General features: G+C 38.4%; 1 pseudogene; it reads left to right on the top strand.

Moving 5' to 3' along the window:
* Positions 1 to 1,000: 1,000 nt before the first annotated feature.
* Positions 1,001 to 15,316, top strand: LOC125314273 (annotated as a pseudogene).
* Positions 15,317 to 21,763: the final 6,447 nt, after the last annotated feature.

Raw genomic sequence — 21,763 nt, 5'->3', positions numbered from 1 at the left:
GTTAAGCTAACATTAGTTTGTCCTATCCTTTTCCCTTTCCCCCTGTTTCTCCATCTCTTCTTCTTCTTCTTTCGTTTCAGTGCTGTGAGATTCTTTGATGTCTTTAATGTCCTCATATTTATAGTATCTTCAATTAAAAACAATATTTTATCTACAAGGAAGTCATCCTTTCTGATATGCCCTGGGGACTGTACCTGATAAAGAAATCGTTTTCCTTTTAATTAGTTGCAATTTTCTCTTCTTGCTTACATGAGAGCACGTTCTTGCTAAATCGTGGTATACTGCTTGTGTTTTCAGTTTCATCTGTCTGACACTGCCATGATCTAACATTTCATGCTTCCTAGCTAGTTCAGAACTCATCAATTTTTCACTCAGTCGTTGTTGACGTAAAAGTTACAATATAGTGATAAAGGATTTGTTTCAATGTGATTTGAGCAGTATATGAGGCAGCTAATCTAGATTATGGACATTGTCCTTTGGTTTAAGTACTAGTTTTGAAAGAAGCAGCTCAAGTCCAAGGGGAAGCAGGAAAGAGAGATGTATGAAGGATGCATCCAAACAAAAAATCTAGGTAAAGAAATAAGTCGCACGAACTTTGACTTTTAGAGCCTGAAATTTATATTTATGCTTCTCGAGTCAAAAAGTATTGTGGGAAACATGAAGTAGCTCATTGCCTTTCTGAATACAACATCAAGCAAGAGGACTCATCTTGCAGATAAAGGACCGCCTTGCTCAATTTCCTTGCCCTGGAGCTCAGAAACTAGCTCCAAGTCTTGCATAGTTTCATGATGGTGAGAATGAGACTTTTGTCATAAGGGTTGAGCATGGTTCCTAAGCAATGTTTGGAAGACGTAGTTGATTTAAACCCGTCCCAGCCAATACTAGCTCACAAGTCGTCCACAAATCTTGTCTCAGTCAGATCTGTGGTGCCAAGATCTCTCTGAAGCGAAGATGCCTGTCTGAATCAAAAGCCTCTAAGAATCGCCCTGTTTATATTTAGATGGTCGGCAGCCTTATCCAGACTGGCACTAACTATAGTTTATTGACCGGAGCGGTGTTCGGCCGTATGGTTGCTGGTAAGTAAAGTTTGCCCAGTAACCAAAAGGTAGAGTTTCAGATGCCCAGTCTATATTTTCATATGCCCTGTTTATCATATGTAGCTTTCCTCTAGAATGAGTATTCTTAGCCAGATTGCCATTCGAGAAATTGGTGTTGATCCTAGCATAATAAGATTCTCCCCTGCTTGTGTTTTCAAATTATTCACTGCACTCTAACTGGCATTTGCTGCTTTTCCAATCCCGGAATTTCGTCAGGAGAGCTGAGAAAGGAAGCGTAATCCATGTTCAAACCAGTTTTTGTCCGGAAGTTCAAGCGTTTCCTGAGGGTTGCAGCTGCGATGCCAAGTCCGTTTCATGCTTTTAAGTTGAAATTATCAGATTGTTAAACTAGTTTACGGCAAAAGTTATGCGTAACTCTGCATACGAGTTTTAAGAGGTCGGGAACATACCCATATTCATTGCACCTCGCATAAATGAATTGCCAAGGAGTGCGATTGGGATATCATTCTTGGCTCGAGCTGGCGAGGGTCGAGCGGGGGTCACGAGCAGCGAGACAATGCGAGGCGAGGCGTGCGAGAGCCGAGCGTCAAGAGCGAGAGAGGAGTAAGGACTCGAGAAGAGAGACGGAGAGCACGAGCGAAGATGATAAAATTAAGGATTTAAGGTTTTTGATTTCAGTTTTCAAAATTGAGTCTCATCACTTGTCAAGCTATTAATACACACTAACTTTTGTATTCGCCCGATACATGAAATTTTAGAAGGAAGATAATTATGAGTTACTGCGTCCACACCAAAGGGAACCAATCCCACGATATACGCATTCGAATTACGCGAAATTAACTTATGCAAAATCTTATTTGAATCACTGATAGAGAAGTGTATCACAGAATGAACATACCTCATTTTCAAAAATTAAATATACCCGAGGCAGTGAGAGATGTTCATCCCAATATCACGTTATGGGAGAGGAGAAGGGAGAACCATCGTCGTGTTTGTCATTGTGTTTTCTCTTTTTTTTCTCTATTTTTTAGTTTTTTGTGAACGTAGACGTGATCCCTTTATCACGTGAAGCTAAAACTCCTGGATTCTTCTCGAATGTTCGAGTAAGACCTGACTAATGAAAGTCAAATTCCCGAGGTACCAATGGTAAGACACACTAGAAGGAGCATCATGCAGTTTGTCAAATTAGTTGCTGTTATTGCTTTAGTGTTGTTAGAGCCATATCAGTATTAGGTTGGGATTGCCTTTGAATTACAGGTTATGTGATCAATATATTATACCGGACCTGCATGATCCTGATCTTATAGCTACAAGATACGGATTCATTCCCCCCATCCCGCTTTTTTTTTTTTTTTGGGTGGGGAGGGGGGGGGGGGAGGGGTTCAAATAATTCATTTCATTACTAGCTGCATATTAATACTGAAAATTTTCTACTGGTAGCAACTTCACTCTGATTTGCTCTTGAATTGCCTGAATGCACGTATGACAGAAATTCTGACTGTTTATACTCATATTTTTTTCTCCTAGCAAATAACAAGAGTTATCTGCCTTTTTGTGTATGAGGCAGAGCTTGCTTTGGACAGCCTTGAAGTTCAAGTTGAGTAAGAGACTGATTTTCAGTAAGCAGGCGCATTTTAGATATGTTACTTTATTTACTAATTAAGATAATTAGTATTTTCATGATTTCACATTTTGCTTACTTATATTAGACCTTGATTGGACAGCTGTGTGATTGTTGAGGAAGGGCACCTTATTGCGGCAAGAAGAAAGAGGACTAGTGAGACACAGAATGTATGTGTATCATTGCTTGTCTACCCTTTCTATGGATTTTGGCCAACAGCACTTTGTTGTTGTTCTGAATTGATAGTAAGGAGACTGGTCTTCAAACAATGTCCACACCTTGACATTGAGGAGCAGAGAGAGTTTTCCATGCTTCACGCATAAGATCATGTCTTAGACTCTTAGTGTTGTGGGTATTTGAAGAAAGAAGTGAAATTTTCCGGATACGGTGTATCGATGATTCTGTCTTGGAGATAGTGGCTCTTCCAATAGGATCATGATCTCATGCAGTTGGCTTTGGCGAAAATCCTGTCCTTAGGATATAGGGATCTTCCTCACTTAGTCTACATACCAAGCAGAGGATGGACACAATTGAAGCCTTGAAAGAGTAGTCAACATGGAGCAGATACGAAAGAGGCAATTTGAAGAGGGAATAGGCGAGTTATGGTCGTGTTGCTATTATTTGCTTCGGTTAACTATTTGTTATTTGCATTACTATAGCTCTCCTTTCGACACCGAGGAAGAAGGAAATGACGGTGAGAGATGCAGCGATTCAAAGATAAACTATTGGACTCCAACGTTAAGCAGGAGTAACAGGAAAAAAAAAACATGAAGGAGAAAACATTTTTTATGAAATGCATTTCCTAAATTTATGTTGAAACTACACTTGGAGCAAAACTTTCGATCTGACAAGCTCCTAAGGTTGGTATGCTTTGCTTATGCTTCTCCTTGCGATTTCCTAGGCAAGAAGACGTGCAGAAATGGAAGCTCACTGATCTTCTTCTTGAACGGAGGCGGAGGACTGGACTTCCGTCTGCAGAAGTTGCAGAGAAATTTTCAGCATGCTCCCTTTATGTTTCATGTGAAGTACGCATAATGTGTGCAGCAGCATTATCGATCATTGGTACATTTGTTGGTTTTCATACTGAAATTAAATTTAGTTTTTGTAAAGTTTTGTTTGTTCATAAATGTCTGGATGACTGTTAGCCAATTTTCAGTATAAAAGGAAGTATATTATGGCTGCGCAAATGATAAATTTGGAGTCTGTTACATTGAAGTAGCTCCGGGGCATTCATTAGATCAGTTTCTGAACTTGTCTGATTCTGATTTTTTGTTACTTTCCAACTCTCACGGACAGAGTTTCCTTAAATCAATCACCAAATGACCCGCTTCCTCTTTTCCCTCCCTCCTTTTTTCATCCCTGACCAGCTCATTAATCTTTTCAAACTCCAGATCGCCTTGTTTGCTCTGTGTTTTGGTCATCAACCACGGTTCCTCTGTGAGTGTTTGGCCATGTTTCATTTTCGTGTAATCCAGTTCTCTTGACCGCATTTTGCTCCTTCAAAATCCCCCTTCAAAAAATGGGTTTTTTTTTTTTTTTCGGTAACAGTCCGCTCTCTTGGCCGGCCTTGACTCATCTAATCCTCATCTTCAATTTTTTTATCAAAACTTCCACAATTCTTGCATTCGAGATCCAACTTGCTCGACTCATATGTAACTCCACAGCAAGGAGTTAGGACTGATCCCACTATCTTGGAATCATATCCAATCCCGCAGTGTTGAAGCCAGGTCCAATGGCGCTATCATGAAATTCAAGCCAACTCCCACGATTCTTGAGTTTTGACTTCTAGTTCATCTTGCATGTCAAGCCATCCATCGGCCGATCCAAAATGAAGACGTTCATAGCCTAGCCACCTTTATAATTCAATGCGAACAAGCTTCGTTTAATTCAAATGCATTGAATGTATCCATTATTTGAATGCAGAAATGCAATAAAAGATTTGAATTTAGGACTAAGTTAAGCAAATATTTTTGTTAAAGGATCCAATGGCACCGCATTGACGAGCTTGATTCTTAATTTTCTCATGGAATAAATGGAAAGACGACACATAAGTATCAAAAATTGTGCACGACTCTCAATTTAATGCCAAAAGTTTCCATCGAATCACTTAATTAAGTACTAATTTTTTTGAAACACAATCACTTAAGTGACAATTCCGATCTACTTGACCGGAAATCCAATGTGACATTTTTTGCTAATATTTGAAGTCGACCCGGCCGCCAAAGGTCTAGTCAGCAATTAAAAAAAAAGTTAAAAGTTGAAAAAACATAATAAAAGATTAAAAAAATGCAAATTTAATTAGATTTTAAAAAATAAAAAGCTAAAAATTTCTTTAAAAAGGACATATATACTAGAGATCCCCAAAACTTATTATGAGAGTGCAATTGAGTCCTAAAATTTATAAAAAAAATGCGTTAAAGATCTAAAACTTATCAAATTGATGCAATCGAATCATTTCTTTAACTTCGTTAATTTATACTAATGAAAAAATCGGTTTTTTTAACATTTTTTTTCGTCTATGTGGTAATGACGAGCTAAGACGACGTTAGCCGCGACCCTCGCTCAATAGAAAATATTACTGTCATACGTATTATATGTCGTCTCAGTGGTCATGTGTTAAATTATTACTTGGAAACGAAGAGACAACTCAGAGGTGGGGGATAGTGATAGCCATTTCGATGAAGCCAGCACCACCCCAAAGTCGTTTCTCCACTGCTTTTGTCGGCCACAGACAAGATTGTGTCCATCAGAGAAGCTTCTGTCACGCCGACAGTCCGAATGACGCGGTGGAACGCGGTCTTTGACCAACAATAAGTCCATGCGTTCAGACGTTCACACCATTTTCCTAACTACTAAAACGAGTCATGCATCTCTGTCCTCTTATTATAAATCCAAAAGATCAGGTGGTGAACGAACAACCTGAAAACACTATCAAATCTTAAAGCTAATAGTCGTTGCTGATTGTCCAACTCCACCATTGGCCAATGGCTTCTTCATCGAAACCCAAAAAGATTTACGACGTCTTCTTGAGTTTCAGAGGCACGGACGTACGTCACAACTTCGTCGGCCATCTCTACCAAGCTTTACACAGGATTGGAATATACACTTTCCGAGATAGCGAGGAACTAGAAAAGGGACATAGTATATCGATGCTTATGAAGGCCATCGAAGAGTCGTGCATTGCAATTACTGTTTTCTCTGAGAACTACGCTTCATCAGAATGGTGCCCGACAGAGATGGCGAAGATTATGGAGTGCAAGAACCAAAACAACATCACCATTCTACCAGTGTTTTATAAAGTGAATCCAAATGAAGTGAGAGGGGGCAGAAAGAGTTACAAGATTGCTATGGCTGAGCATGAGTCCAAGTTCGGGAAAGATTCAGAGAAAGTGAAGAAATGGAAAGAAGCTCTTCTTGACGCCGGTAACTTGTCCGGATGGCATTTGAATGATAGGTAAGTAGAGTGGAGTCTATAATTTTTAGGAAATAAATAGATCTACGCACACATGATTGTAACTGTATGTATAGATGCTTCATCTTATGATTCCTGAAAATTCTTAAGTTGCTTAAGTTAGTAATTTCATGAAAGAATTGGTAAAATTAAGTATAGTTAAGAAAGATAAATAAAATTTGGCAAAAGATAAGAAAATTTGATAGATAAAAGAAGAAATAAACTTGGGAAGTAACCCAAACGAAAATTGTTAACCTAAAATTAGTCGGTAACTTGATCGAAGAAAAATTGATAATTCAATAGAATAGAGGTTGACAATTAAAAAAAAATGAGTTAGTAAGTAAATGGAACGAGAGCTGGTAACTCGAACGTTAGAATTCTGCCTTTACCTTTTGCTAAGCCACGCTTCATTTGGCTGAGGTCCGTAGCTCTTTCTTTGGGATCCTTGTTGCCCTCCTCAAAGTGTAATAAAAGTTTTAAACATGTTTTCTGTTAGCTATTTGAGGTCTTCACGTTTCATTTTGGTCTATTAATTCTATAGATTTTCAATTTTGGTCATCCGAGTTCTAAATTTATCACAAGTTACATTTTGAGCTCGAAAAATCGCATGTGGCTACCCATAGAACATACAACTTGGCTTTTTCATTGCTGGCTGGTGATTGCTCGTTAGTTGCTTATCTCTGATTGCTAAAAACGATGGTACAACTTCTTTTTTCTGTTTTTGTTAGAGATGATGAGTCAAAGCTTATACAAGAAATTGTGAAGGAGATCTCGACAACTCACCTAGGCCGAACACCTTTACATGTTGCTGAGCATCCGGTTGGGATAGATTCCAGAGTGGTTAAGCTGAAATCAATGTTGAACCTCGAGTCTAAAGATGATGTTCTCATGGTGGGATTATGGGGACAGGGAGGCATAGGAAAGACAACTTTAGGGAAAGCCATTTATAATAATATTTTCAGACAATTTGAAGGTTCGAGTTTTCTTGCGTATGTTCGAGAAAATTCAAAAGATAGCAATGGTTTAGTTACTTTGCAAGAAAAATTACTAAACGATATATTATTACCTAAAGAAAGATTAGCAGTATCCAATGTCGCTGGAGGCATTAATCTAATACAACAAAGACTTTGTCATAAAAGAGTTCTTGTCATCCTTGATGATGTGGATCACTTGGAGCAGTTACGTGCTTTAGCAGGAAATGCCAATTGGTTTGGTAATGGGAGTAGGATCCTTATTACTACAAGAGATAGCCATTTACTGACTCTCAACATAGATGAAGATCATGTGTATGAAGTTAAAGCACTAGATAACAGTGAAGCTCATGAGCTGCTTAGTAAGCATGCTTTTCCTCCGCATCACAAATTAAAAATCAGGGAAGATCTAGTGGATGGTGTTTTGGATCATGCTAAAGGCCTTCCTTTAGCACTTGAGGTGTTGGGTTCCTTCTTATGTGGTAGAAGACAAGATGAATGGGAAAGTGTGCTAGACAACCTTTCTAGAATTCCTATGAAAGACATCAATGATGTGCTCAAAATAAGTTATGATGGACTAGATGCAAATGAGAAAGAGATTTTTCTCTACATTGCTTGCTTCTTTAAGGGATGGAATTTTGATCGTGTTAAGGAATTCCTCAAGGGCTGCGAGCTTAATGCAGTGATAGGATTACAAATTCTCATTGAGAGGTCCTTAATAAGAGCTGAGTTTGGATACATACAAGTGCATGACTTGATTCAATTGATGGGTAAAAATATCGTGAACCAAGAATCCGATGATCCTAAGAGACGTAGCAGACTATGGCTATATGAGGATGCTCTTGATGTCCTGTCACGTGACATGGTAAGACTTGCACATAAGCTCAAAACTCCGATTCTCATCTTTTGACTCAAATTACTGAACATGCATGACTTAAAAAGCCTTGTACATGCAGGGAGATTGTGATGTAAAAGCCATAATGTTGGAGCCACCTGTGCCAATAAAGCTATCTATCGGTCATGATGCTTTTACAAAACCGAGAAGTTTGAGATTGCTCATTTTGCGGAATGTTTCTTTCCAAGTTCCTATATGCTTTCCACATTGGCTCGGATGGTTGGCCCGGCCCGGTGCTCCCCGGATTCCGTAATTTTCCTCCGGTCCAAACAAATTAGTGGGACTTGAAATGCCCGGAGGCAGGATGACAACAGTGCCAAAACCATTGGTGGTGAGTATATTTGTGTATTATATATACTCTTACCAAAGTGTTCCCGTGTTTTGGAAACCACTTCTCTATCTTTCAAATTGACTTTTTAATTACTCGCAGAAATATTTTATGTGCAACAAAATTGGCATTTGAAAAATCAAGCATGAACAACTTTATTAGAAATAATTAGACCGCACAAAGAAATCTTATAAATATACGCAAAAGAGGAAGGCATTTCAAGATGTGAAAATTTATTGTGAATGTCATTGCATCGGGAGAAAATCCAAATTATGATATTGAAAGTTGGGAGAGATAACATAGAATAACCTATTTCATCTATCTGTCCATGGAGATAGTATTTATAAAATATGTAATTGAGTACAAGTGATAGAAGGAATAAAAGAAGGTTCAAATTCCTTAAAAGTAGGAATGTAACTTCACTCTTATTGTGTCGGTTATTTACATATAACCTTTTTTATTTTATAGGAAAATGGTATGATGATAGCATATAAAGAAAACAAAAATACGAAGAGTGAGCCCGTTGATCTTGTGTATAAAAGTAAAATCATCTAAGGAGTCGCTAGCTGAATGGTCAAGCGCTTGATTTGAACGTGGCGAATCAAATATCATAATCATAGCAGCTTCAGCTCAAAGTAGTCGTCAAGTGATGGAGCCTTACCATACCCAATGCACATAGGTTGACGGCCGTATTTGTTCCGCATCAATAGAATTAGCTCGCTCGAAGGTTGGAATGCACCGGACTACCAAAGCAAGGCATTGTTAGTTGCAGAATTTCCAAATAGATGTGATAAAATATTCCAGTAATGCATGTACCGTGTTTACACGTAATCCGATATAATTAGGGATTTAGTAGTTTCCACTAGTTTCTTAATCTAAAGGGAGACCCAGATTTTGAGTTGAATTTTATATTTTTTTCTTACATAATGGTTTCCAAAATTCGTTTCGTTGTCTCTGCATGACTTCAAAAAAATTTGAAAGTTTCTTAATTTTTGGGAAAAGTTCATCGTGAGAGAATGTTAACTTTAACTGATTATACATAAAATAGTCACTCCGATACTCACGACGTAACACTTTCACTTGGCTTTTTTGATTGCCACATAGCAGGAGACGTGGCCAGCATCTAATCAATATTCATTAGCGTTTTGATTTGACTATATCTAATTTTCAATCTCTCACCCGATACATGTATAGATTAAGGTTTACATACTTCCTAAACCTAATAACTCTAACTATCAACATAGATATATTTCAAAATCAGGTCAAATCTACCTAGTGAAGAAATTCAAAATGCAATTTGCCATCGGTTGTTTACGCATAAAATTTTTGTTTTACTAAAAATTTGTATAGTGATCGAACAAAGAAGGAAGCAAAAATATGACCAACCTACCCAAGGAGTAGCCGGTTGAGTGGTAGGCCACATAGTCATCAAGTGATAGAGCCTAAGCGCGGGGGATTTGTCCCGCATCAATAAAATTAGCTCGGTGGAAGGTTTGAATGCATCATCCTGTAAAACAAGGCATTGTTTATTGCTTACATCAATTCTCAAGGAGGAACACTTCTAAGTGGACATAAAATAGAGTACTTATTAGGAGCTTTGCCAGTAATATGTGTATTGTGTGCACAACTAAATTAATATAAGTGATGCAAGACGCCCATAGCGCTAATTTCCTAATGGAAAGTCAGAGCCAGATTTTTAATTGAGCATACAAAATAAAATTTTTATTTCCATTGGAATGTTTTTCAAAGTTGGCTTGATTGGCTTTGCATGAATTCAATAAAATTTTAAAGTTCAGTAAATTTTACGCAATCCCGTTCATCTATGATATATAGTTAAAGCCAAGCCTAGTAGAGTCTTCATTCCTATGCTCGTCATGCGACACTTCGCTTTGCTTTTATGATTGCCACATGACATTACCTGTGGAACAGTTTTGTCATGTGGCCACATCCGCACTCAGCCACATGGCACTTCACTATACTTCTATGATTGTCACATCGCATGACGCGTGGCATAATTTTGTTATGTTCCCTACACTCACATGCTCGCCTCATGACACTTCACTTGAATTTTATGATTGTCCCATGCATGACATGCGACACAATTTTATCCCAAACTAATTTTCGCCTGCTACCGAAGGGAAGATTTGGGTGAGAATTATCAGTTTATGATTTTTTGTTAGATGAAAATTAACTTGGGATAAATGTGTCATAGTCATTCTAGTTTAGGATTTTCATGAGACGAAAATTAATATGGGTGCCAATGAGGCGTTGGCTGAGTTGGTGAGATCCCCGGGCCTTAGACAGTTAAACCGATGAGGTCCCAGGTTCAAATCTCCCCGGCCGCATCTTGACGAACTTAACAGATGGCATTGGTACTCATACCCCCACCACCCCGAGGAATAGTCCATTGCAAGTGGGAAACCTCGGTTATAAAAAAAAAAATTAGTAAGGGGTAAATGTGCACACCGACTTGGGATTTTTATTGGGATTTAATCTATCATTTTCATACTTGTTAACACAATTTTATCTGTGAACTTTTCTATATTGTGTATCTCTATATTTTAAATTCTTTCAAATAATTTCTAAAATTTAAAGTGATAAGAGTTAACTCTAATTTGATAATACGTACGTACGTATGTATGTATGTATGAGTACTGGTAAAATTTTTAAGTGTTTAGTAACTTCTCAGTACGATTTTAATTCTCCCCAAATCAGTTTATAGTAACTTTGAATGAAAAGTTAATTACTAGGTTAAAAATTTACTCAGAAACCTGAATACTAATTGTGCCATATCCTTTCCCTCACAAACCCAATCTCCCTCATGTGTTGTGTAGCCAATTTTATGACCCTCAATCAAGGTAAGCCCCCAAGACCGCCTCCAAGACCACAACCCTCCCCTCCCCCCCTCTTCCCGGGGCCAAAAAAAAAAAATCAACGTAAGCCCCTACAAATAAATTATGATATTACTAATGATCAATATTATAAAACCATGGACACCGTGAATTGCATCCGATATTAAATTACCATCATTTCACGAGATTGACTCCCCCGCCTATGTACAACAACTACCATAATGCATATATGTGGACTCTGCAGCAGATCAACTCTACATTAAGTAAACAAATTGCTCAATTTTTACGATTGACGACCTCAAATGTAATAATTTCGTGAAAGATACAATACCGGATTTGCTTCAGTGGCAACCTATTCTCAAAAGGGAATTCCACGTTCTAAATATAGGGAAGCAAACAGCATCCTACAAACACCCCCCTTTTTGTCCCTTCTAGAATGTTTATCAAAGCTGATTTCGCCGTTTCTGCAGGATTGTCGAAATTTGAAGTACATGAATTTCAGTTACTGCGAGTCCCTGGATCGCATGCCCGACCTCTCGTGTACTCCAAATCTCGAGGAATTGCATCTCTCTAGTTGCAAAAACTTGGTAGAAGCCCACGAGTCCATCGCAAATCATGGCAAGTTACAGGTCTTGGATTTACGTGGTTGCTCCGAACTTAGCGTTCTTCCAGAAGTGCTCAAGTCAAAAAAGCTACGGAAACTCCAACTTGGAGAATGCAGAAAATTAGAAAGGATCCCTGATTTTCCACATATACTGGAAGACATAACAGAGCTTGGTCTTGAAGGGACCGCTATTAAAGGACTTCCTATATCAATAGAAAATTTGGTCTCTTTGAGGATACTAATATTAGATAGATGCACGAATCTGGTAAATCTTCCGTTTAGCATTTACAAGTTACAAAACCTTACAAAATTTCAAGCTCGGTGTTGCACAAACTTAATCGGGTTTCCAAAGTTTGAGGATTTAGATGATCCCTGCATGAAGACCGGACTTTCAAATTTAGACTGGTTGGATCTTGCTGGATGTAATTTGACCGAAGTAGAGTTTCTCGAGAGTCTTTCCTGTTGTCCCATCTTGAGGGAATTACATCTGGGGAGGAACAATATTAATAGCCTTCCTACGTCCATCAGTAAGCGTGATCATTTGTTCGATTTGACTGTTAGTGACTGCCCTCAATTTCGAGAGATTCCCGAGCTTCCACTGTCATTGGGCATATTACAGGCGGATAATAGCGAATCTCTGCAAAAAAGTGACTCAACTTTAATTCATCATTTTGTCCGTAGAGGGTTGGCCAGGGCTGATATTTCTTCACGTGGCAAGGTTAGATGCTCTCTCTCTCATACACGCACATATTGATGTGAAGTATATGCTGAATTCAATGTGTGTTTGTACATTTCAATTGCAGATAATGCAAGCTTGGGCTTCAAAAAAGCAAAAAAATATGAAGTAATTCTGCACGTGTGCATGCGATGCCGTACTTTGTTACTAATGATTCCATCACATGAAACTTGTATATTAGTGCAAGCAAGGATCACTGGATCTATACTCATTTAGAGAGCTAGAAATACTTGCTAAAGTCGAAATGAATTCTTCTATTTGGGCACAAATAACAAACTCGAGTTCTTTCTAATGGTATCTCTTCATGACAGGTACCTCGTGATTTGGAAATTTTGCTCCTGGAAGGAAAGATGCCAGAGTGGGTCGTTCCTGTTGAAGAGGGTTCCGTATCTTTCAAGGCTTCAAAGGACTTATATGACAAGTTTCTTGGATTGGCTTTCTGTTTCACTGTTCATGAACGGGAAGATAGGATGACCCCTGCCAAGTTTGCGATTTTTCCATATGTTGATGGCAAAAAGCGGAATTTCCAAGTAGATCCGAGTTTTCTTGTGGATTTTCCAGATTATACGTGGATTCAGTGTTCCGTACCATCTGACCTGTGGGGTGTAGTCGATTTTGGTCAAATTGATGGGAATTATGTACAATTCAGCCTTAAAGTGTCAACTAGAAATGTGGAAAAGTGGGGACTCCGAATAATATGCAAACCACTAGAGGATGATTTGAAGGCCGCACTTCGAAACAATCGGCTAATGGATCCAGCTTTACTCCTCGAGGTTGTTCTCGAATCGACAGATTCGGAAGTCGAGAGCAAAGTTAGTTCGATCAAGACAGATCTATTGAAGGACATGGAAGATTGTCAAATGAGCACTGAGAAGCACAATCAAATAGTATCGAAGAGAAACCAGAAGCTTATTCTCCCTCAAGACAAGCAAACCAAAAAATTGTTGACTTCCAATTCAACCGATGGAGATGAGAATCGGAGTGTTGGCTTGCAGCTTTTGTTGTTGGAATGATGGAAACTTGCTAAGGAAGCAATTCGTAGGTATGTGTACTCAGCTGATCTTCATTACTATGCCTTCTTTCTTCTTCTTATTCTAGTTTAATTAATGTTCCAAATAAAGTTCGGTAATTCTTTCTTCATTTTTAGCACACACGACTTATCATCTTCCATCAGACACCAGCGAGCTCTGACAAATGTAAGAGTTCCTAGCGAACTGACGGCAATGGAGACCAGTGAGCGGAGGCGACAGACCGCCACCGCCGACCAAAGCCGTAGAAACCGGTAAGATTGCTCTAGATTAGGCAATGCCTGGCACATCCAAATCGTATTAAGTTGGTGTAATGTTTGAACTGGATTTTGAATCCGATTAGTCTGGTGCTACATTTCCCCGTGAACTTGAAGAATGTGTCTTAAATCTGATCGAGAGACATTCGTTAAGTGTTTCTTCGTAAGTTTTCTCTGTGGATGCTTGGTAGTGAATTCACGGGCAATCGACGTCACGCTGCAAAATCACCAACAATCCCTAGAAGGCATAGCTTTTCTTCTTACTTTTGATAGGTGGCAATTTATCCAAAGAAACAGGTCAAGTCTACGTTCAACGGAAAAACAATCGACGTCACACACGCTGCACATGGGCTGGTTCGGTCGAAACATTCTATTACGCAAAACAATTTGCCATTGTGCCCTGTCTGGAGCCGTATTATGCTCTTTATCTGCTTTTGTTAAGTTCCTAACAATGTTTTCTTAGGCTTTATGTTAGCTAGACTTTAGTATACTTCCTTGGTATAAAATTGCATTGTGAGCTTTGTGTTGCGTTTTAAGATGTAAGAACCTGCTCCTCGGGCACATTTTATCGGACAATGGCCACATGAACAGAAATAGTTTAAGCCTGGTCTTTGGTAGAGATCATCTCTTATCTAATAGTCTATCTCGTAACCGTTTATAGATATATGGTGACGACACACTACTATAGATGACTTTGTGGACAGTAATCAATGGTTGATGTGAAAATTATTTGGCCCTTTCGGTATCTTGTAGAGCATAATAGAAAAACAAAGGCACCATGCTACAGTGGAATATATCATAATTCTGCCAGAAAAGATGGAGGTGGCTCATCCAATAAGAAGCCTCTTTCTCCATTTGAGATTCTCAGCTACTTCAGGCGAGCAAAACTTGTTGACGTCATGTAGTATATGCCCTGATCAATCTTATGTATACTCAGTCTGCTCACTTGAGGAGAGAACATTTCTCATGAAATTATTTCCTACTACACTAAGAACGACTTCCTCACTGACAAAGCTCCTGAGTTTTGATATGCTTGCATTATTTTTTCTCTTTGTGCTTTCATAGGCAGCAAGACATGCAGCGGCGGAAGCTCTTGATGATGTTCTTGAACAGCAGCAGAGGACTGGATTTTCTGCTGCATAAGGTGCAGAGGAGTCTTAACCATGCTCTTTTGCGTGACATGTGAACCATGAATATTGTGTGCAGCAGCATTGTCGATCATTGGTACATCTGTTGGTCATACTATACTTGTCGAAGATTATTCGGTTAGATAACTTTCACACATTGTTAGGTATAAAGGAAGTACATTACAGCTGCGTAAATGATAAATTTGGAGGCTGTGGCTCAATACTGTTGTTGCATCAAGTTAGCTCCGAGGAATGCATTTGGTCAGTGTCTGGTCTTGCTTTTGTTGCTGATTTCTGTCTACTTTACTCCACTTTGAAATTGTGACAGATGACATTGACAACTAAAGCTTCCTGGAGGTTTATGACTCCTTATGTTGATTGCTGATGGATGTGGTTTTCGCAGTAGTTCTGCTTCTTGTCACACAATGACTCCACTTTTCTGTCCTTTTCCTAGTCGAAATGGAAGAAAGCGGAGTTCCCGTAAGCATTAATAAGTCAACTTTGTCTCAATTCTTCCTTTCCCTGCTTGTTCCCTTTGTGATAAATTCTTTGTCACTTGTTAGACATTTTCGTATTATTTTTATTCGCCCTAAGGAAATTTACAGTTCTGGGAATTGCAACAAGTTAAGCTAACATTAGTTTGTCCTATCCTTTTCCCTTTCCCCCTGTTTCTTCGAAATGCCCGGAGGCAGGATGACATTTATGCCAAAACCATTGGAGGTGAGCACTTACCTACGTAGACAATTTTATTATAAAGGAGTGGTGTTCCTATGATTTAGAAACTACTTCTCTGTTTTCTTTCAAAATGATCCAAAGTACTCGCAGAAAAATTGGCATTTGAAAAATTAAGCATAAACAACTTTATTAGAAAAAGATTTGACAGCACATAGAAATGTTGTAAATATATGTAGAAGAGAGACATTTCAAGGTTTGAAAATTTATTATGAAGGTCATTGCATGAAGAGAAAATTCAAATCATGATTTTGAAATAAAGGGAACAACTTAGTTCAGGTTTCTATCCACGAGGATAGTATTTGTAAAATATGTGATGCGTATAATTGATGGAAGGAATAAAAGAAGTTTCAAATTCCTTGAAAGTAGGATGTCCATCTTACTGTATATCGTAATATGGATAGAGCTTGCATGTGCAAATGTACTAGTCTAAGCTGTGTAACTTCACTCTGATTGTGTCGGCTGTTTACATATAACCCTTTTAATTTTACAGAAAAATTGCCTAATAATATGATATAATGAGAAAAAAATATGACGAACAAATCTGTTGATAATGTATATTTTACACATAGTCTCTTAATGTAAAGGGAGAGCCAGATTTTGAACAGAATGTTATTATTCATTTTTTTTTGGTAAGGTATTATTATTCATTTTTGTTCATAATGTTTTTCAAAGTTGATTTCATTGTCTTTGCATGAGTTCAAAAAAAAAAAAATAATAAAGTTCCTTAATTTTTGGGAAAAGTTCATTGCGATAGAATGCATTTTTTTTTTTTAACATTAACTGATTATACATAAAATGTTTACTCCGGTGCTCGCCACGTGACATTCACTTTGCTTTTGTGATTGGCATGTGGCTTAATTCACATGCCGCGCGACACTTGGCTTTTGTTATTACCACATAGCATGACACGTGGCTTATATTAAATCAATATCCATAAGCATTTTGTTTTGTCATCTCTAATTTTCAATCTCTCATCCAATAAATGTATAGATTTGTAATCACTGATAAAGTTTGTAAGTATTGACTAATTTCACAATTTAATTCTAATTCTCAAAATATCAGTTTATAGTAACTTTCAATGATAAGTTAGTTTCGCCGTTTGTGCGGGAATTCCGACGCTTAAAGTACATAAATTTTAGCCACCGCACCTCACTGGTTCGTATGCCCGACATCTCATGTGCTCCAAATCTCGAGGAATTGTATCTCTCTAGCTGCATAAACTTGGTAGAGGCGCACAAGTCGATTGCAGATCATGACAATCTACGGCGGTTGAACCTAGCGTTTTGCTATGAACTTCATGATTTACCCAAGGAGCTCAAGTCAAAAAAATTCCAACATCTCGGTCTTTTTGATTGCGGAAAGTTGGAAAGGTTCCCCGATATTCCACATAAACTTGAAGGCCCGACAAGACTTAGTTTACATGGCACCGCTATTAAAGAACTTCCCGAATTAATAGAAAATCTCGTCTCTTTGAATTCAATCAATCTAAATGACTCCCAAAGCTTGGTAAGTCTTTCATCTAGCATTTACAAGTTAGAAAATCTTAGTGCAATGGGACTTGAGGATTGCACAAATTTAGTTGGGTTTCCAGAGCAAGAGGATTCAGGTGATCTGTGGATGAAGACCGGACTTTCAAATTTACAACATTTATACCTCGAGGGAAGTCATCAATGCCAAATAGATGTTCTGCGGAATCTTTCCCGCTCTCCCTGTTCGATAGGTTTATATCCGAATGGGAGAGCTACCAGTACTGTTCCTATCTTCCTCAATAAGCGGGATATTTTGTCCCCAGTGGATGCTGCAAAATCAAAATGCCGTCGATTTCAAGAGATTCCCGAGTTTCCACCGACGCCACTTTCAGCATCACGATCGCTCCTCTTCCATCCGACGCCACCAAGCTCTACCTTCAACTTGAGACGACGAACGTAAGAAGCTCGTCTTCCCGAAATAGAGTTAGCAGTGAACCGACGGCGACGGAGGCGGGCAAGCGAACTTCCCGAAATAGAGTTACCATCAAACCAAAGGTGACGGAGGCAGGCAAGCGAACTTCCCGAAATAGAGTTACCGGTGAACTGGTGGCAATGGCAAGCGGAGGCGACAGACTACCACCGCCATCCGAATCCATGGGAACCGATGACGTACCCTTCGGTTGAACCATTCTCTCCCGAGGTTTTGGGCTTCCTTCGGCGTGCTACAAATCGGGTAAAGCCCGGCACATCCGAATTGTATTAGTTCATGTGATACTTGAGCTAGATTTTGGATTCGATAACATTTGGTGCTGCAATTGTGCGGGAACTCGAAGAATGTGTTGTTGAATTTGTTCGAGGGCGTTGAATTAGTGTTTCTTCATAAGTTTAGTCTATGGATGCTTGGTAGGGAATTCATTGGTAATCAACGTTACACGCTGCAAAATCAGTGACAATCTCTAGAAGGTATAGCATTTCTTCGGAGAGAGAGAGAGAGAGAGAGACAGAGAGAGAGAGAGAGAGAGACTTGGGGTTGCATTTGGCGTGTCTAGGATATGTGGTATGTAGCTATCAATCATAAAGATGTGTAACTGGTGACCGGTTTGACAGGACAATTGAATTTTGAGAAACTTCGGTTATCGGCATAGGACTCAGTCGCTGAGTTTTGTCAGGCGCTTGAAGAGGCAAAACTATCGAGGAATGAAGAAGATGCGGGGAGATCGCAAGCCACCACCAAGTGTTGCTTGACTGTCAGAGTCAATTTTACCATTTTTCACACTTTGGCAACTAGGGAAAAATGAATCCAATTGTGCTTAGGGCATGACAAGAACATGAGCATTGGCTTGTACCCGTAGGTAACAGGTCAGGCGGTTATTTTCTCTCGCCCTTTGACTGTGGATAGGAAAAAGAAAAGAATCACGATACATGGATTCATTCTATGTATACTATACAGGACTTGCAAAATCTTGATCATATAGCTATGAGACATGGATTCTTTCAATTAGTTGCTGCCTATTGATATCGAAATATTTCTACTGCCGGCACTTGATGCTGATTTCCCCTTGAATTGCCCGAGTGCACGTATGAGAGAATTCCGACTCTTATATTTTGGTTCTCCTAAGTCCAAACAAGTAACAAGACCTATCTGCTTTTCTTATACAAGGCAAAGCTTGCTTGGGACAGCCATGAAGTTCCGGTTAAGGAAGAAACTTATTTTCAATAACCAGGTGCATTTCAGATACGTTACTTTATTTTCTAATTGACATGATTAGCATTGTCACTCCTAATTAGTAAATGATTTCACACTGTATTTTATCTTATTATACTTTGATTCAACAAATGTGTTGACACTTAAATTTTGATTTTTCTTAAATTATTTATTTTCACAAAAATGAGAATTAGCCTTGATTCTCACAAAAAAAAAAGTAGTTTTCATGCATAGCATATATAACTTAAGCATGCATTGCGTTTGTGTTATTTCGCGTCAATGACGGGATTCGGATCCAGATTGACATGTGGAAGACCGGAGCCCATATTCCATAATTCAGCCATCATAAGGGAGCAAGTGTCGAAAATCACAAGGCCTTAGGGTCAACTTTTCAGTCCACTAAATTTTGATTTCGAAAAAGGCCTTTTAATCAAAGTTTACTAATCAAAATAAGGCCAAAACTTAAGCCCGCACTATCAAATTTTGACTTAGGGTTTCTCTATATAAACATGGCTAGGTCACGTTTAGAAGGTGAGGGAGCAAAAAAATTTTCTGCACACATAAAGGGGGTTCACGTGAGAATAAAGAGGGAGGAGGAGAATATTTTTAGAATTCCACTACATGGTAAAGAAAAAACGTGAGAAAGGTAGAGGTCTCATAGTCATCCATCAAGCCACCACCGGAGACATCAAATACCAGTATTGGAACTTGCGTTTGCTCCCTACTGGACCGTTTTTGGCCTCTGCACGTGGCTGCTACTGGAATTGTTGCTGCGGTGTCCCGAGATCATTCGAAGTAGCCCCGACGCTTTCCAAGCAACCATACCCGACGCCACCCTGCTTTTGCACCACTCAAGCTTCAGATCAGCCATTGTTTTGTGGTAAAGCAGCCTGTTTTTCCCTTCTTTTTTGAGATCTAACGTGGCTGCTCACCTTGTGTTAGAGCCTCGGTTGAATTTGAGTTCAATCTGTGCGAAATTGGATAAAAGGAGGTTTTTTTTAAGGCGAATTGCAATACGTGAGTCCATAGTCGAACCTATCCGCGAAGGTTACAGTATCAAACGGATCAACATTCAAAGCGTGAATATTCGAGTTCCGTGCAAAGTTCGATTAGCAAAGACGATATCCGGTTCAAGGTAAAGCTTTCTATCACCGAATGTTCACTAGCCTAGTTGGTTGATTCGCATATGTTAATGAATGTTTTTGCATGTTTGAGTATATCATCGGATATTTGTTATCATGGGCTGTTTCTAGAGCTGTTTGTGAGTTAATTTGTCCTTATATGGGTCTTGAAATCTGCTGCTATTCCAAATTCATTCCACGGCTGATTTTTTTGCAAGTTGACGTAAACAGAACTTTTTTTTTATGATTGCTTGTCACCGATCAGCGTATGCTTTCTTGTTTGCTATTGGGGCTGATTTACATGTTATTTTGAGTCAATTATCCTTGCCATTTGGTGCTTTTTGGAGAAGTGCGATGTAAAGGTCCAAAATTTTTGCAAAATTCTCTGAATCGAACATCAACAAGAGCCGCAAGTTCCACCCGCGGATTGATCTTTCGAACTTGGCAATTGATTCTCCAAATTAGATAAATTATAGTTGCTCAAATTAAAATCTCAAATTTGGAAACATCTCGGGATATTGTGCATATATACTTTCGGATCACTTTGAGCGTATCTATGAGAAAGTTTGTTACATAAATCCGGTATGTTCGAAAATTTCCGAGTAAATCTAGGATATCATCCTTATCTTTTTGGATGCTTAGCATATCATCCGGTAATTTGATTGTGAAGTGATTTGGATCATATCCGCAAGATAGCAATAGAAATTTTTTTTTCTTTTCGAAATGTTTGAGCATATTTCATAGCCTAATCGAATTTTCGAATATATCAGGTATATCTATTCGGATATTGGAATATAACTTTAAAATTTGGGAAGCTATCTAATATACTTTGAAAAATCTCAGAAGATAATCTTTCCAATTTTTAAAAAAGATATGCAATCCCTTGCGGATAGGGCCATATGCCCTTGAAAATTCCGGAATCCCCTAAGGATTTTAAAAAATTCAATAAATATTTGCACATCTTTAAACAAAATTGCCTATAATGTATGCTCCCCTGGTGCCTAGTCCCATCGGAAAATTAAATCACACGCCACGCCCACGATCTTATGGGATGGGATAGTGATTTAAATGTAGAAATTCGTATTCCGCCCTTTGGCGAGAAGGAACGTTGTATTTCTATATATTTATCCGCATACCGGCTCGAATCTTCGAGGATGTAGCGGATAAAATCTCACTCTGGCCCGGATCTTCGGGAATGAGAAGATTTATTGGAAAATCGGATTCAAAGGTATATTATGGGCATTTTTGTTTAATTTTGTTCAAATTCATTTGTTTCAATTCAAAAATCCGAAAATAAAAAAAAGGAAAATCAAAATCACAAATCATCAATTAAGAAAAAGCATTTTCATGAAATTTGGTACCGAAATGGTGTTAATAAAAAATTAACATAATCAAGTCCCCGAACCCTAAACCTCTGGTTAGCAGAAAATAAAGTATTCTCCTGTACTTTATTTAGGTATCTAATCTACCTACCAAAAAAGATTAGTGGTGGCTCCTAAATTAAAAAATCAAACCTAAGTTGCGAATTTGTAGGGCTTAGGAGAGTCCGCATTAGGTTAGTCAATTCATCTAATTAACCTAATAATCCATTAACCTAAAAATTTATTTTTAGGTCGCGATAACTTAGCGACTCCACTGGGGAATTAATTTTAATTTTTGAAAATTAAAAGGGGTCAACCAAAATTTTAATTAATTTTCGAAAATTAAATTTGATTTTTCGAAATTAAAATTAATTTTCAAATTTTAAGGTTGATTTTCGGAATTTCCATCCAATTCCCCTTAATTTTCGAAAAATTAAAATTTTG

The sequence above is a fragment of the Rhodamnia argentea genome, chromosome 3, assembly GCF_020921035.1.
Source record: "Rhodamnia argentea isolate NSW1041297 chromosome 3, ASM2092103v1, whole genome shotgun sequence".
Lineage (NCBI taxonomy): Eukaryota > Viridiplantae > Streptophyta > Magnoliopsida > Myrtales > Myrtaceae > Rhodamnia > Rhodamnia argentea.
The sequence above is the reverse complement of the archived record's forward strand: the minus strand, read 5'-3'. Positions and strand labels throughout refer to the sequence as shown.